At 40.4% G+C, this 18,315-nt stretch overlaps 1 protein-coding gene across 2 annotated transcripts in view; it reads right to left on the bottom strand.

Annotated features, from left to right (window-relative positions):
* The window catches only part of IGSF1 (immunoglobulin superfamily member 1), a 453,756-nt gene that overhangs the window by 360,677 nt on the left and 74,764 nt on the right, over positions 1–18,315 (bottom strand). Inside the window, exons 1-2 of one of the 2 annotated variants that reach the window (XM_082377828.1) lie at positions 17,879–18,203; positions 17,052–17,144 (exon numbers count right to left, since the gene is read on the bottom strand). The exons of the other annotated variant lie outside the window; for it this stretch is intronic. The gene's annotated coding sequence lies outside the window, so the exon portion shown is untranslated. Of the gene's footprint in view, positions 1–17,051; positions 17,145–17,878; positions 18,204–18,315 lie in introns of those variants that run through there. 2 annotated transcript variants of the gene reach the window in all.

Consider the following 18,315-nt stretch of genomic DNA (forward strand, 5'->3'; position numbering starts at 1 on the left):
TATCATCTCACACCAGTCAGAATGGCCATCATCAAAAAGTGTACAAACAATAAATTCTGGAGAGGGTGTGGGCAAAAGAGAACCCTCCTACACTGTTGGTGGGAATGTAAATTGGTAGAACCACTATGGAGAACAGTATGGAGGTTCTTTAAAAAACTAAAACTAGAACTACCATATGATCCAGCAATCCCACTCCTGGGCATATATCTGGAGAAAACCATAATCCGAAAGGATACATGCACCCCAATGTTTATTGCAGCACTGTTTACAAGAGCCAAAACATGAAAGCAACCTAAATGCCCACTGACAGAGGAGTGGATAAAGGAGATGTGATACATATATACAATGGAATATTAGTCAGCCATAAAAAAGAAGGAAATAATGCCATTTGCAGCAACATGGATGGACCTAGAGATTATCATACTAAGTGAAGTAAGTCAGACAGAGAAAGACAAATATCACATGATATTGCTTATATGTGTAATCTAAAAACATGGTACAAATGAACTTATTTACAAAACAGAAATCAAGTCACAGATGTAGAAAACCAACTTATGGTTACCAGGAGGGAAAGGGAGGAGGGATAAATTGGAAGATTGGGAGTGACATATACACACTACTATATACAAAATAAATAACTAATAAGGATCTACTGTATAGCACAGGGAACTCTACTCAATACTCTGTAATGACCTATATGGGAAAAGAATCTATAAAAGAGTGGATGTGTGTATATGTATAACTGATCCACTTTGCTGTACACCTGAAACTAACAGAACATTGTAAATCAGCTATACTTCAATAAAAATTAAAAAGAAAAGATACACGCACCCCAATGTTCACTGCAGCATTATTTACAATAGCCAAGACATGGAAGCAAACTACATGTCCATCGACAGAGGAGTGGATAAAGATGTGGTACGTATATACAATGGAATATTACTCAGCCATAAAAAAGAACAAAATAATGCAATCTGCAGCAACATGGATGGACCTAAAGATTGTCATACAGAGTGAAGTTAGTCAGAAAAAAATATCATATAGTACCGCTTATATGTGGAATCTAAAAAAAAATGGTACAAATGAACCTATTTACAAAACAGAAGTAGAGTCACAGATGTAGAAAACAAACTTATGGTTTCCAAGGGGGAAGGTGGGGAGGGATAAATAGGGAGATTGGGATCGACATATACACACTACCATATATACAAAGGATAGTTAATAAGAACCTACTGTATAGTACAGGGAACTCTACTCAATACTCTGTAATGACCTATACGGGAAAAGAATCTAAAAGAGTGGATATATGTATATGTATAAGTGATTCACTTTGCTGTACAGTAGAAACTAACACAACACTGTAAATCAACTATACTCCAATAAAAATTAATTTTAAAAATACAACAGATTGGAAGAATCAACATTGTGAAAATGACTCTACTACCCAAAGCAATCTACAGATTCAATGCAATCCCTATCAAACTACCATTGGCATTTTTCACAGAACTAGAACAAAAAAATTCACGATTTGTATGGAAACACAAAAGACCCCGAATAGCCAAAGCAATCTTGAGAACGAAAAATGGAGCTGGAGGAATCAGGCTCCCTGACTTCAGACTATACTACAAAGCTATAGTAATCAAGACAGTATGGCACTGGCACAAAAACAGAAATATAGATCAATGGAACAGGATAGAAAGCCCAGAGATAAACCCACGCACATATGGTCACCTTATCTTTGATAAAGGAGGCAAGAATATACAGTGGAGAAAAGACAGCCTGTTCAATAAGTGGCGCTGGGAAAACTGGACAGGTACCTGTAAAAGTATGAAATTAGAACACTCCCTAACACCATACACAAAAATAAACTCAAAATGGATTAAAGACCTAAATGTAAGGCCAAACACTATCAAACTCTTAGAGGAAAACATAGGCAGAACACTCTATGACATAAATCACAGCAAGATCCTTTTTGACCCACCTCCTACAGAAATGGAAATAAAAACATAAATAAACAAATGGGACCTAATGAAACTTAAAAGTTTTTGCACAGCAAAGGAAACCATAAACAAGACCAAAAGACAACCCTCAGAATGGGAGAAAATATTTGCCAATGAAGTGACTGACAAAGGATTAATCTCCAAAATTTACAAGCAGCTCATGCAGCTCAATATCAAAAAAACAAACAACCCAATCCGAAAATGGGCAGAAGACCTAAATAGACATTTCTCCAAAGAAGATATACAGATTGCCAACAAACACATGAAAGGATGCTCAACATCACTAATCATTAGAGAAATGCAAATCAAAACTACAATGAGGTATCATCTCACACCGGTTAGAATGGCCATCATCAAAAAATCTACAAACAATAAATGCTGGAGAGGGTGTGGAGAAAAGGGAACCCTCTTGCACTGTAGGTGGGAATGTAAATTGGTACAGCCACTATGGAGAACAGTATGGAGGTTCCTTAAAAAACTAAAAACAGAACTACCATATGACCCAGCAATCCCACTACTGGGCATATACCCTGAGAAAACCATAATTCAAAAAGAGTCATGTACCAAAATGTTCACTGCAGCTCTATTTACAATAGCCAGGACATGGAAGCAACCTAAGTGTCCAAAGCAACCTAAGTGTCCATCAACAGATGAATGGATAAAGAAGATGTGGTGCATATATACAATGGAATATTACTCAGACATAAAAAGAAATGAAATGGAGGTATTTGTAATGAGGTGGATGGACCTAGATTCTGTCATACAGAGTGAAGTAAGTCAGAAAGAGAAAAACAAATACCATATGCTAACGCATATATATGGAATCTTAAAAAAAAATGGTCATGAAGAACCTAAGGGCAAGACGGGAATAAAGACACAGACCTACTAGAGAATGGACTTGAGGATATGGGGAGGGGGAAGGGTAAGCTGTGACAAAGTGAGAGAGTGGCATGGACATATATACACTACCAAACGTAAAATAGATAGCTAGTGGGAAGCAGCCGCATAGCACAGGGAGATCAGCTCGGTGCTTTGTGACCACCTAGAGGGGTGGGATAGGGAGGGTGGGAGGGAGATGCAAGAGGGAGGGACTATGGGGAGATATGTATACATATAGCTGATTCACTTTATTATAAAGCAGAAACTAACACACCATTGTAAAGCAATTATACTCCAATAAAGATGTTAAAAAAACCCAATATATTAAAAATTGTATGTAGCTAAAGCAGTGTTTGGAGGGAAAGTTATAAGTCTAAATGATTTTTTCTACCTTTATTTAGGTATGATTGACAAATTTAAAATTGTATATATCTAAGGTATACAACATGGTGTTTTGATATAAGTATACCTTGTGTAATATTTACCAAAATCAAGCTAATTAACATATCCCTAGCCTCACATAGTTATCATCGTGTGTGTGAAATGAAAACTTGATATCTACTTTCTTTGCAGATTACAAGTATACAAAACATTATTATTATTATTAACTGTAGATACCACACTGTACATTGCATCTCTAGAACTTATTCATCTTATAATTGAAAGTTTACAATGCTTGGTGTCAGTCTATTTATCTCTTGTAAAAATAAAATACAGTGTGTGTGTGTGTGGAAAAAAAAAAAAAAGAAAGAAAGTTTATACGCTTTGACCAACATCTCCCCATTTCCCCCATCCCACAGGCCCTGGCCACCATTGTTCTATTATTTCTCTAGGTTTCACCTTTTTTTTAGATTCCACATATAAGTGAGAGATCATGCAATATTTGCCTTTCTATGTTGGGCTTATTTCTCTTAGCATAATGTCCTCCAAGTTTTTCCACATTGTCACAGAAGGCAGGATTTCCTTCTTTTTTAAGGCTGAATAATATTTCATTATATATACATCCATATATATGTATATATATCACAATTCCTTTATCCATCCATTTGGGTTTTTTTTTAATTTTAGTTTTATTTTATTTTTTGGTTGCACTGTGCGGCATGTGGGATCTTAGTTCCCCGACCAGGGATCAAACCTGCTCCCCCTTCACTGGAATCGCAGTCTTAACCCCTGGACCGCCAGGAAAGTGCCCTGTCCATCCATTTGTTGAGGAACACTTAGGTCTTTTCTATATCTTGGCTATTGTAAACAATGCTGCAATGAATTTGGGAGTGCAAATATCTCTTTGAGATACTGAATTTATTTCTTTTGAATATATACCCAAAAATGGGATTGCTGGATCATATGGCAGATCTATTTTTAATTTTCTGAGGAATCTCCACTCTGTTTTTCATAATGACTGTACCAATTTACACCTCCACCAACAGTGTACAGGTTTTCTTTTTCTCCACATCCTGTCCAACCTTGTTGTTTCTTGTCTTTTTTATATCAGCCATCCTAATAGGAGTGAGATGATATCTCATTGTGGTTTTGATTTGCATTTCCTTGTTGATACTGATGTTGAGCATCCTTTCACGTACCTGTTGGCTTTGTATGTCTTCTCTGGAGAAATGTCTATTTAGGTCATTTGCCTTTTTTCTTTCTTTCTTTCTTTCTTTCTTTTTTCAATTGAGTTGAGTTCCTTATATATTTTGGATATTAATCCTTTATCAGATACATGGTTTGCAAATATTTTCTCCCAATACGTAAGTTGCCTTTTCATTTGCTGATTGTTTCCTTTGCTGAGCAGTTTTTTAGTTTGATGTAGTCCCACTAGCTTCATTTTGCTTTTGTTGCCTGTGAGTTTGGTGTCATATACCAAAAAGTCATTGCCAACACCAATGGCAAGGAGCTTATCCCCTATATTTTCTTCTAGGAGTTTTATGGTTTCAGGTCTTACATTTAAGTCTTTAATCCATATTGAGTTGATTTTTTATGCGGAGTAAGATAAGGGTCCAATTTCATTATTTTGCATGTGGATATCCAGTTTTCCTAATACCATTTTTTTTAATGTATTTTTTTAAAAGATTTATTGATTGATTGCTATGTTGGGTCTTCGTTTCTGTGTTAGGGCTTTCTCTAGTTGCAGCAAGCGGGGGCCACTCTTCATCGTGGTGCGTGGGCCTCTCACTATCGCGGCCTCTCTTGTTGCAGAGCACAGGCTCCAGACGCGCAGGCTCAGTAGTTGTGGCTCACGGGCCTAGTTGCTCCACGGCATGTGGGATCTTCCCAGACCAGGACGCGAACCCGTGTCCCCTGCATTAGCAGGCAGATTCTCAACCACTGCACCACCAGGGAAGCCCCTAATACCATTTATTAAAGAGACTATCCTATCCCCATTGTGTATTCTTGGCACCTTTGTCAAAGATTAGTTGACCATATATGTATGGGTTTATTTCTGAGCTCTCTACTGCTTACATTAGAAAAGAAGAAAGGAACATGAAAATCAATTTCAATAAATGATTATGTAGAATCAAGATGTTCATCACTTCACTGATACATCCAAATGCCATTTCCCTTGTCCCTGATTAATCTTGTGCCTCTGGAGTTCATGAGTCTTATGCAAGGTCTCTAGCATACTAGTCACTTCTTGCTCATCAGCTCATCTCAACATGACTTCATAGATATACAATACCAATGTAATGTTTTGTGAAATGGCTAGATGCTCTAGCCCTGGTGCAGGATTATAAATGTATATTGTTGTCTGCCCCAAGTGAATGCAAACTGTTTCTGATCCTCTCTTCTAATATGGACAGAAAAGAATATGTTAGCCAGATAATTGGCGATTTATCATGTGCCCAAGATAGTGTTAATCTGCTGTAGTGAAGATACCATATCTGTCACAGCAGCTGCAAATGGAGCTACTACTTGGTTGAGTTTGCAGTAGTCCAAACATATTCATCCTCCAGGTGTTTTTGTAGAAGCCAAACTGGTAAATTAAATGGACTTCATTTGATACTTAGTCCGCATATGCTCCCACACTTAAAAGTCATGCATGAAGATGCTTCAATTCTCTGGGTATTAATCTCCACTCAGACCTTGTATCTAACAGTCCTTGAAATATCTAGGTATCCCTCTTTTCCCAGTGTACAGATACCTGAGTAAATGGCTATAGGTCTCTTTGGAGAAGAATTGGGTAAATCATTATGACATACTTTCTGTAATGTTTCAGAGCCCTTTCTCCTGGAAACTAATCTTCTTTCTCCATCAATGGGTTCTGGGTCTATAAACTGGCTCAGATCCAGAAACTGGGCAAAAGATAGTGACTTTTGTTGAGGTGGCTTCCTGCAGCCTCCTGATCATCTATCCTTGGTTTCTTCTAACTGTATAGATTTAGCAGTGCCCTTGATGGCTGCCCATCCTTCCTGCACCCTAGGAATACTGTGTTATATTATATATATTATATCCATAGATTTCCAGAGGTCAGATTTCTACTCTGACCTTGTTGCTCATTGTGATAATTTCATCTACCTTGCTTCTGACAGTTAAATGTCACCACTTGGCCTCTATTATTTAAGGATCCTAACACACCAGAGCCTAGTTCCGTAGAAGCAAAATCTATTGTGTCTCTGAACTATTCAAGAAGGCCACAACTAAGTTTCCCATTGGTGCTGGTGACTCTCTATCATCAGTGCAAATCTTTGTTTTGACCTGTGGAGTGTTCTCAAGGCTCTTTTAAGGAACATATTATGTGATAAATTTTTCAGCCTTCGTAGCATGTATACTCTATAGTATACATAGAGTATAATCTAGCATGGTTATTTCTCTGAGCCTTTTGATTCCTTTTTTCACCATCTGCCACAGCAGTTCAGATCTTTTTACTTCACCTTGCTTTATTCAAGCTACTAAGAGCTAACCCAGTAGCATTTTAGCACTGTTTTTTGGGGTCTCTGCTAAGGTATTAGATCCTATATAATAGGAGTATTCCCATATTTTAAAATCTCCCTTATCCAGTTTTATGTTCCATCCTATACCTTATCCATTACCCTCAGAATACAGCCACATACATACCTTCCTAGCTCCTATCGATACACATTGGCTAGGTACTATAACTGCTTTGTGGTATAATTCCTTCAGTATCCTAGAAGGCCTTATAATTCCCTGGCTGGGTTGTGTTGTGACTTAATGCTAATTGTTGATCTGGTGGTAAGGAGAGGAAGTGAGGGTAGATTCTAGGGGTGGGAGGAGTGGGCACAGTTTGCCTTTCTGTGCTTATCTGCAAGCATCAATCCTTAACATAGGGGGATTGGGTCACCTCTGTAGACTCAGAATATTCAGGGGAATCTTTAAATTCAACATTTTTTCTTTGCATATCGACCCTGATAACTCCCTCCCATTTCTCAGGGTTTCAGTCCTGAATCAGGGCTCAAACCTTGGCACAGCAGACTTGCCAGGGCTGAGAATTCAACATTCTCTGCTCTGCTACTTTTATAATTAAGTACTGGACCTCATCTTCAGTTTTTGTCAGGCTGAATGAGATGAGAGTCTCTTTATATGCTCCTAAGGAAGATCTCTGGTTTGCACATTTAGCCTTTAATTAGCGCTTAGTCACTTTCAGCTTTTTAATATCTTTCTCTAAAATATCAAATACTCCCAATAATAGCAATCCAATTTCAAAGTCTTCACATTTACTATTTCCCCCATATCTCTCAAACATTGGAGACAATGTACCTACTACTATGTGCCTTGCATTGACATCCCATTCCAGCTCACCACCACTAAAAGTTTTAACAAATATGAGATGGGCTATCAGTGCTCCACCTACCGTCAATAATGGGTTTTTCTTTGTCAGATGGTCAGCAAGTGTCCAGCTGAAAACCCCATTTTAGTGCTGCTTCCCAGGACCATACCTGGAACTAACTCCCACAAGATGGGTTTCCCAGAGTATAGGTTCTGAAAAGGTGATTTGCTTGTAGGACGTTTACTGGGGAATACTTTTAGCAACACTTGTGTGGGAACGAGGGAAACAGGATCGAGGAGAGAGAAAAGCTGAATGGTGATGCAGTCACAGTGAAGGACCCAGCCAATCCTGCAGGGAGCTCTAGAGCTGCGGTGGACATGGAAAGCTGACACACACTTAGGCCAGGGGGCTGGACCCATATACTCTTACTCCAACCAGTTAGTGCATACAGTCTGCCCCCGGAGAGGAAGTCATAATATTAGAACAGGTAGCTCCATTTGTCTGAAGGCAATTTTTGAGGAAGAATTCAGCTATGAGCTATCAACATGCAAGACTACTGGCAGCTGGAGTAATTATTGCCTGGATCCTGAGAGGGGAAATGGGGTATATGGCAGCACACTATAGTATACATGTATTAATAGAACAACCTGCTGTGTTCCTCCTTAAACACCCTTTCCCCCAACCTTCACTCATGTCCATGCCTCTAGCATCATATCCTGCTCTAATTCCTTGTTTATGAGGTAGTTCTGACTGCTTTCACATCAGACCTCAGATATTCCTGATTAATTAAGAACTATAGAGAGGGTGTCTACCTCATTATTCTCAGAAACCTTGGTAGCGTAGACAGAAATAACTCAAGTTTACCTAAGTTACCCAGAAGTGCTCCATATGGGTTTGGAGTGAATCTAGTAGTCCATGTCCAAAGGAGCAGGTATGTTTAGGTGGTAGAGTTCTGAAACTTGTCTGGATCCAATAAGGTGCTTACCCACAGCAGCCTAAAGTAGAACAGTGAAGAAGAGTTTAAACTATGGCCAACGAGGGAAGCTGGAGGTAAGAGCCAGAAAAGGAGCAGCCATCATTGAGTCTGAGGGGTAAGGCAAGATCTTAAACATACAAAAACAAGGCAATGTTTTCTTTTGGTAACATGCCTAGGTGGCCAGCCTGCCCACTGTCTTCATTAAATTTGTCTTTTTCATTTGGAATTTCTACAGAGAACAGCATGAGGAAGCTGTGGTCAAAAGGATGGAGCACTTAACCAGGAATCCAGAGAAAAATGTCCAGGGAAGCTCACCTCTGTCACTTACTCATTACATCCCATATGGTAAATCACTTAACCTACCCGAGACTCATGTTTTTCTCATATCTAAGATGAAATATGAATACAGTACCCATTTCCCAGAATTGTTGCTGGGATTCAATGAATTAGCAAATATAAAACTGTTTGGCTTCACATTAGTGTCTGCTTTCACACAGATCTATAAGAAGATACTACTCAGCACATCACAGCACCATAGGCCATCCATAAAAGGGACAACTTTTCAGTTTGTGTTCATAAAAATTAGTTCCTGATTGACTCATATTTTTTGTAGTAGCTCACTCTCTTGGTTCTCCTATTAACCAACTGTCGAGGTGGTCTCATGAGGTCTTTTCACTGAGCAATAGCCTCTGGCTGCATTTCCTGCTTTGGCTACTAAACCTAGGGTTATTACTCTGCTCTCTCTCTCTCTCTCTCTCTCTCCCTCCTTCCCTCTCTCTCTCTCACTCTTCTCTCACTTACATGCTTAGAGTTTACCTGCCCTCCCTCCCAGCACAGCCAGAGATACTGCAGTTTCCTTCTTCCTCAAAAACAAGATCTTCCCTCTTTAAGGGTTCTACTGAAGATCATGCTGGAAAAGAGGAGACATCAAATATAATAGACTTTAAGGAGTATCAGTGGATTACAGAACACAGAGTTTTCACCATCTCCATTCTCTATCATTCCAAACTCCCTTCTGAGTTGGGTCTTTGCCCCCAGTAGGTGCTCCCCCTTTCCTCCTACCATCCATTTCTTGATTGCCACCTGAGGGTATATCCTACATCCCTTGAAAGCTCCTCTTCTCATTTTGAACACATGCAATGCCCTAAATATCCCTTTCTCTAGTGGCCAGTGGGCATCTCTGAGGCAATCCAGACAGAGTGACCCCTTGCTCACTAAACCTCTGGGTATTTTATTGCTTACACTGCTCCTCACAGCCTGTGGCTCCTCTCCTGCTTAGTCTTTCCAATTTATAGCAAAATTTACCCTGTTTTCCAACTCTCAATCTTCCTGCTTTATGTCTGTATTCTGACTAGTGTTCTTCGATTCAGAGGACGCTTGGCCATATGTATCCATATAGCTGATTCACATTGTTATACAGCAGAAACTAACACAATACTGTAAAGCAATTATACTCCAATAAAGATGTTAAATAAAAAACAAAAACCAAGGCACGATCTTTGACCTTTTCCATGCCCGCAACTATTCTAGCACCAAAGAATAGTAATGTATGCTCTCTCCTGGAAGAGGAGTGGAATTGGTCACAGACACAGTTCTAATACACTCCCTAGACACAGCCATGTACAGGACCCGAGCTGGCCTCACTGCAACCATCTCCATGGAAACTAGAAAAAGTATGCATTTTGAACAGCCTGAGGTCAAGTCCCTGTGGCACATATATTTTCCACACTGAATGATGCAGGTGAAAATGACTCATGTAACAGTGATACAGGCTAAGTCCTAGATGGACCTGCTTCTCCCCAGCCAACCATCAAAGGTCACACTGAGGTTTCTCAATTTGCCATACTACTACCAACTGACTGAATGTTATCATAGACTTTCTTAGCCTCACTATCCAACTAGCTAAATTCTCAAAGAGGAAAAAGTTTTGAGAATTAATGGCCTTTTTTCTCCATCACCCCAGCATAAAATGCCCTGACCCATGGGGCCATCCATCCATTCAGAAATGAAACAATTTTGTGTGAAAAGAATCTGCAGAATAGTGCAATGCTATGTTGTTCTTGCCTCGCTCCTATGTAAGCAGCCTTGTGACTGAGCTACCCAGTGCTGTAGGAAGAGCCACTGTCAAGGTGACATCAGTAAGATGATGACATAGGTTGTTCATGATTTTGGTCCCCCTTACAAGAAGACCAACTAGCCGCTATCCATAGAAGACTCCATTGTGAAAATCCCAGAACCCAGGGATGGGGCTGAAGCACCTCCTTGGACCACAGAGACTGAGATAGACCACATTGGAAGGATAGGAGGAGCAGTTTCACTTTGACCACATCACCCTTCCCCCAGGCCAGCACAGTGCTACACTGAGAGGGCCCCCCGGGCCTACGGTTCCTCCAGTGGGAAAAGAGAGCCCAAAGTATTACAAAACACTTCCAGGAAGGCCCACTCGAGTGTCGCCTCATGGGGATCACTGGGTGAATCTGTGGGGTTCAACCACTAGGGATCAGATAGGGACTGAGAAAGGGGATAGGGCTTAACAGCAACCAGCACTCAGCTCATACAACTCAATAGCAGAATAACAAATATTTCAATTTAAAAATGGGCAAAGGACCTGAATCTATGTCTTTCCAAAGAAGACATGCAAATGGCCAACAGGTACATGAAAATGTGTTCAACAGCACTATCATTAGGGTAATGCAAATCAAATCCATAATGAGGTATCACTTCACACCCGTTAGGATGGCTATTATCAAAAAGACAAGAGATGTGTGCTGGTGAAGATATGGAGAGAAGGAAACCTTCGTACACTCTGGATGGGAATGAAATTGGTATAGTCACTATGGAAAACAGTATGGTGGTTCCTCAAGAAATAAAAAACAGAGCTACCATATAATCCAGCAATCCCACTTCTGGGTATTTCTCCAAAGGAAATGAAATCACTATCTCAAAGAGATATCTGTACTCCCATGTTCATTGAAGCATTATTTACAATAGCCAAGGCATGGAAACATCCTAAGGTGTTCATTGACAGATTAATGGATAAAGACAATGTTACATATACATACAATGGAATAGTCAGCCATAAAAAAGAAATTTTGCAATTTGCTACAACATGGATGAAACTTGAGGGGATTAAGGTAAGTGGCCTAAGTCAGACAGAGAAAGACAAATATTGTATGATCTCACTTATATGTGGAATCTTAAAAAACTGAACTTATAGAAACCGAGTAGATTGCTGGTTGCCAGAGGCAGGGGTGGGGGCTGAGGGAAATGGGTGAAGATGGTCAAAGGTTATAAACTTCCAGTTATAAAAATAAATAAGTTTGAGGGAAGTAATGTACAGCATGGTGACTATAGTTAACAGTACTATATTGTGTACTTGAAAGTTGTTAAGAGAGTAGATCTTAAAAGTTCTCACCACAAAAACAAGTAACTGTGTGAGGTGATGGATGTGTTAAGTAATCTTTAATGTGGTCATCATTTTGCAATATATACATAGATCAAATCACATTGTACACTTTAAACTTACACAATGTCATATGCACTTATATCTCAATAAAGTTTTCTCAAGAAAGAGCCACTGTCTGTAGGAACTAAATTTCAAAATATTCAAAGGGACTCTGGGTGACCTGCATGTAGTACACAATATGTTCAAGTTATGGAAATGCGTGATCCACAAACCTAAAGGGCAGAGAAAGCCTGGGAGAACCTGAAGACCTAGTTTGTCTAATTATGACCCCAAAGGGTCAATAGGTGATGGTTTCCCTGAACTCTATTTTCATTCAATCTAGGACTATGTTCCACTTTGTCATGGTGGATACACTACTCAGGACTCTTGAACTTGGATGCCATATTGTATCAGCCAGAATCCTTGAGGGAAACAGGTATCACACTCACACTGGGTAATTTGAGAAGAGTTTAATAAAGTGACCATTAATAAAAGTGTTGGCAAGATTTAGAGAAACTTACTGGGTTTAGTGCAATATTGCTTTACTGACAAGAGGGAAGAGACATTACCATGCCTAGACCTGAAGGTATAAGGGGGTGGTATCTAGAACCCAGAGAAGGTAACTCTGTATTCAGGTAACTTGACAGGAGCTGTGGCCTTCAGTAGGCAAACTGAAGTCAACAATGGCGACTCGTCAGGGAAGAAACCAGGAGAATAAATACTCTGTCTTCAATTTCTCCCCACATTCCAATATCCTGCCTATGTCTCCCATTCGCCAAATCCAAGCAGGAACCAAAAGGTAAGGAAGTCCTTTGTTGTAGGCAACAGAGGTCATCCTCCCTGGGTCTAGAGCAGGGTGGAGAAGGGTGGAAAATGAATTGGAAAGAAAAATGAAAATATGCACCATATACACACTCCTTAGATATGGATTAAGTCTCTGGCTTTCCCTGTCTCTCTGATGCTATCATTTCACAGGCAGCTGTTGAAAGCTTGTTTTTCACATTGTTTCTGCCTACGCTGTGTATGGTGAATTCCTCTTCCTGCAGTTCCACCAGAGATGAGAACAGCAATGGGTCTTCCTTCTGTAAAGGGCTCTTCGCTTTCTGGAGTTTAGGTCATTGGATTATCTTGTCTTCAGCTCACTAATGTGCTTTTTTTAAACTATGATTGTATACATTATTTAGTTTATTTTGGTTTGATAATAAGAGTGAGTTTCATGAGACTTTCTATACCTGAACTGGTAGGAAAAATTGGATTCGGGATGCCTTTTGAAGATAGAGCACACAGAGTTTGTGGAAGACTGAATGTGTAGTATGAAAAAAGAGAAGACTATTTCCGTTTTGTAAATAAGTTCATTTGTACCACTTTTTTAGCTTCTACATATAAGTGATATCATATGATATTTGTCTTTTCTCTGTCTAACTTACTTCACTCAGTATGACAATCTCTAGGTCCATCCAGGTTGCTGCAAATGGCATTATTTCCTTCATTTTTATGGCTGAGTAATATTCCATTGTATATATGTACCACATCTTCTTTATAGCACAGGGGACTCTACTCAGTACTCTGTAATGACCTATATGGGAAAAGAATCTAAAAAAGAGTGGGTATATGTATATGTATAACTGATTCACTTTGCTATACACCTGAAACTAACACAGCATTGTAAATCAACTATACTCCAATAAAAATTTTTTTTAAAAAAAGAAGAAACAAACAAGAAGAAAGAGAAGAGTCAAAAATGGTTATTTTGGGCTTGAGCAATTATAAGAATGAAGTTGCTACATAACTTCAACGCGGCAGACTATGGGAGCATCAGGTTGGGGATAGGGGTGGGGGAGAAGAGTGTGAGGTAGAGAACAGAAATACAACTGCTCATCTTCAGAAATCTTACATTTATTTGTGTTTAGATAATATTATCTTATATTGATTAAGTACTTACTGTGCACCAGACACTAGGTTAGGTGCTATACCTGGATTGATTTCTTTAATCCTCACAAAAATTCTATGAGGTAAATGTTATAATCATTATCAATTTTGCAAATTAAAAGATAGAATATTGGAGAGCTGATGTGACGGGCATAAATAGTAGCGACTGAGTGAGGCTTTGAACCAAGACTTTCTGTCTCCAGAACTCATGTTTATATGGAAAGGTTTAATCTTCTCTACCATAGATGACACAGGAGTCTATAAGTGAGACTGACCTTCTTCTAATTCACCAAGGCTGCTTCGTAACTACTATTCCTTTACTATTGTGTAAAACTTTCCTGCCTAGGAGAGTTGTAACATCACATTGTCCCTTCTCACCTTTCACAGTTTTGTTCAATGTTATTTACCGACCACATTAATCAATGGCCTTGGCATCTGGGCTCCTCTCTGTTCTAAGTTCTGCTACTGTCCAATCTGTCATTCTAAGCTCTCCATCCCATGATATCAACTGTAGGACTTATCTGCAGTTGAATACCACTTCAGTCACCCCTATTCATGGTCATGTCTTGGACCTTGTCACCACCCATTAATGTCCTAGCACACTGCTCTTCCACCACCTTAGACCTCTGTAGTCCCCTAACCACCCTCCATTTCCCCCTGTTTGCAAACCCCTCCCTCCTTCCTCAACCTGAAGCCTGCAGTCGTTCACCTGCACTGTACTCACCAATCCCTACAACTGTGTTTTCTGTTCCTCCAGCTTAAGTACATCTCCCTTTCAAAATCAAACCCCAGTATCAGTCTCATATCCATAGTTCTCTTCTCCTGTGTCTGAGTTTCTGGACACTGCTGGAGAAGAAGTCTGAAGGTATCAATCTAAATTCAGAGTCTCCAAATTCAGCTGAGCTTCGATGATCCTCCTTTTGACTTGTTTCAGGTCAGTGCCCAGTTCCATTCTAGCATTCTAGCAACTAATATTCCAAACATGTGTGACTCCCTTCAAGCCTTCCAACCCAATTTCTACCCCCTATATTTTCACCTGGTAACTTTGCATATTATATCATTGATACAATTAAAGGGATTAGGTATAAACTCCAACGTCCCTCCACATGCCACCTATTTAACTATAAACCAGGAACCTGCAACACCAGGTTCTACGTGGTTGTATTTTCTTTCCCACTAATATATCTACTTGTCTTCTTGGTCACACCACCTCCCTTCTCTTCCAGGATTTCTATTCATTAATTACTTGTTTTAATTTCCTGTAATTTCAACCTCTCACTCTCTACTGGCTTCTTAAATAAGATGTCTTCACTTGCTCAAATTACTCAACTCCCATTTACTCCAAATCTATGACTTCAACACTCATGCTTCCATGAGTGAGCATACCTCAGTCTAACCTTACTTGACCTTTCACAACCTTAGATGGTTGTTGAATATGACTTTCTAGACGCTTTTTCTTCCCTGGGCTCCGTGGCACCACTATCTCAGGGTTTTACTCTTATGTCCTTATCTGCTGCTTTTCTTTCTCTTTTACTGGAGTCTCTTTCTATCCCCATTACTTAAATGTTGTTATTTTTCAGAGGCCTGCCCTTTCCAGGACTTATTATCTTCTCAGACTATACCAGTTTTTTTCAACTGACTATGTTCCAAAATCACCTGTGTAACCTTTTTTAAAAAGTTTAACCAGACTCCATACCTAGAAATTGGGACCAATAGACTTATTTTTCATCTTTCTTTACTTTCCTTTTCTCCTTCCTTCCTTCTTCCCTCCCTCCCTACCTCCCTCACTTCTTTCCTTCCTTCCTTCCTTTTTCCTTATTTTACTCCTTCCACCATTCCTCCCTACCTCTTTCTCATTCTCTGTAACTCTCTCCCCTGTCATTTCTCCCTCTCTCTCTTCCACCTAACTGATAACTAAACTTTCATTGAACACTATATATGTCAGATATTGCATTTTGCACAGTGGGAATGCAGCAAAGATTGTAAACCCATGTACATTGCTTTAGAGGACATTGTAAAAAGCATCTAAAACTGAATGCGAAATCTCCTTTTTGTACCCCAGTCAAATCTTGCTCACCCTAATCATGAGCATAAATTTGAACCCAGGTTAAGATGGTGAATCTGATGCCTAGGTTGCTATCCCCCTGGTGCGTTTTTGAGATTGGGGAAATGTTGAGGCATGTGAATCACATGGTCAATTCTGCATCGTCTATTAGGAAGCAGATAATGTGCATATGTAGCCAAAGGCTTTACCACAGCTCTGATTTTCCCATAACAAACTTTGCAATGGAACTAAGAAGACGTATTCCCATATACTGGAGAGGAGAGACAAGAGTAGCATGAGCACCTCACACCCCATAGGATAACTACGATTAAATATATATATATAAAGTAACAAATGCTGGTGACAATGTGGAGAAACTGGAACCCTTGTTCACTGTTGGTGGGAATGTAAGTGGTAAAGCCGCTATGGAAAACAGTATGGTGGTTTTTTTGAAAAATTAAAAACAGAACTACCATATGATCCAGCAATCCTACTCCTGGGTATATATCCAAAAGCATTGAAAGAAAGGTCTTGAAGAAATATTTGCACACCGTGTTCATAAAAGCATTAGTCACAGTAGCCAAGAGGTGAAAACAACCCAAATGTTCATCAACAGATAATTGGATAAATAAAATGCAGTATATGCAAACAATAGAATATTATTCAGCCTTTAAAAGAAAGAAAATTCTTTCACATGCTATAGCATGGATGAACCTTGAAGACATTATGCTAAGTTAAAAAAAACCAGTCACAGAAAGACAAATACTGTTTGATTCCACTTATCTGAGTGTCTAGAGTAGCCAAATTCACAGAAACAGAAAGTAGAAGGGTGATTACCAGGGCCTGGGGGGAGGGGGAAATGGAGAGTTGATACAATATTGGAAATAGGGCGTGGAAACCCCAAAGTGACTAAAGTTACATTTCTGCCTCTCTGTCAAAATTGAGGCTCAAAGTAGAAATAAGTTTAATTATTTATTTTTAAAATAGTTATATTTCTGGTAGGCTGTGGATTGAGAGTCATAGTGAGATGGAAAATTGCAATATGACACAAATCATACCTTAGAAGAATGCTCATGAGAATCGTCTTCACTATTCATATCAGTTTCGGTTCTTTCTCCAGTGGGTCTTGAAGGTGGCAAGAAGCAGACACTCTGCAATAAATATTCCAGTTTACTGTCTCTGATTATTCACATGGACTATAAAAGCGTGAGAAATGACTGAGCTCTGGAAAAAGTGGTTATAAAAATTTGGGAGCTATATGTAAAGAAATGAGAAGCTGGAAGTGGAAAGTGATAGGTTTTTGTAACCTATCGTGCTTAACAATGGACCTAGGATTGGCTCTAGAGTTTCCAACAGGGCCAGGTGCAGTGGATGTCACAGAATAACCAGCTTGAACCTCTTACTTGATGGTTTACACTGGTTAGCACTGCTTGTAGATAGAAACCACAGAACCAGGAGGAGCTTCAAGATGGCGGAAGAGTAAAACGCGGAGCTCACCTTCCTCCCCACAAATACATCAGAAATACAACTACATGTGGAACAACTCCTACAGAACACCTACTGAACGCTGGCAGAAGACCTCAGACTTCCCAAAAGCCAAGAAACTCCCCACATACATGGGTAGGGCAAAAGAATAAAGAAAAAACAGAGACAAAAGAATAGGGATGGGACCTGCACCAGTGGGAGGGAGCTGTGAAGGAGGAAAGGTTTCCACACACTAGAAGCCCCTTCGCGGGCAGAGACTGCGGGTGGCGGAGGAGGGGGGAGCTTCGGGGCCACGGAGGAGAGCGCAGCCACAGGGGTGCAGAGGGCAAAGCGGGGAGATTCCCGCACAGAGGCTCGGCGCCGAGCAGCACTCACCAGCCCGAGAGGCTTGTCTGCTTACCTGCCGGGACCGGTGTGGGCTCAGAACTGAGGCTCGGGCTTCGGAGGTCGGATCCCAGGTGGAGGACTGCGGTTGGCTGCGTGAACACAGCCTGAAGGGGCTAGTGCGCCACAGCTAGCTGGGAGGGAGTCCGGGAAAATGTCTGGAGCTGCAGAAGAGGCAAGAGACTTTTTCTTGCCTCTTTGTTTCCTGGTGCGTGAGGAGAGGGGATTCAGAGCGCCGCTTAAAGGAGCTGCAGAGATGGGCGCGAGCCGCGGCTATCAGCCCGGACCCCAGAGACGGGCGTGAGACGCTAAGGCTGCTGCTGCCGCCACCAAGAAGCCTATGGGCGAGCACAGGTCACTCTCCACACCTCCCCTCCCGGGAGCCTGTGCAGCCGGCCACGGCCAGGGTCCCATGATCCAGGGACAACTTCCCCGGGAGAACTTCCCCGGGAG

The sequence above is a fragment of the Balaenoptera borealis genome (assembly GCF_965194805.1).
Source record: "Balaenoptera borealis genome assembly, chromosome: X".
Lineage (NCBI taxonomy): Eukaryota > Metazoa > Chordata > Mammalia > Artiodactyla > Balaenopteridae > Balaenoptera > Balaenoptera borealis.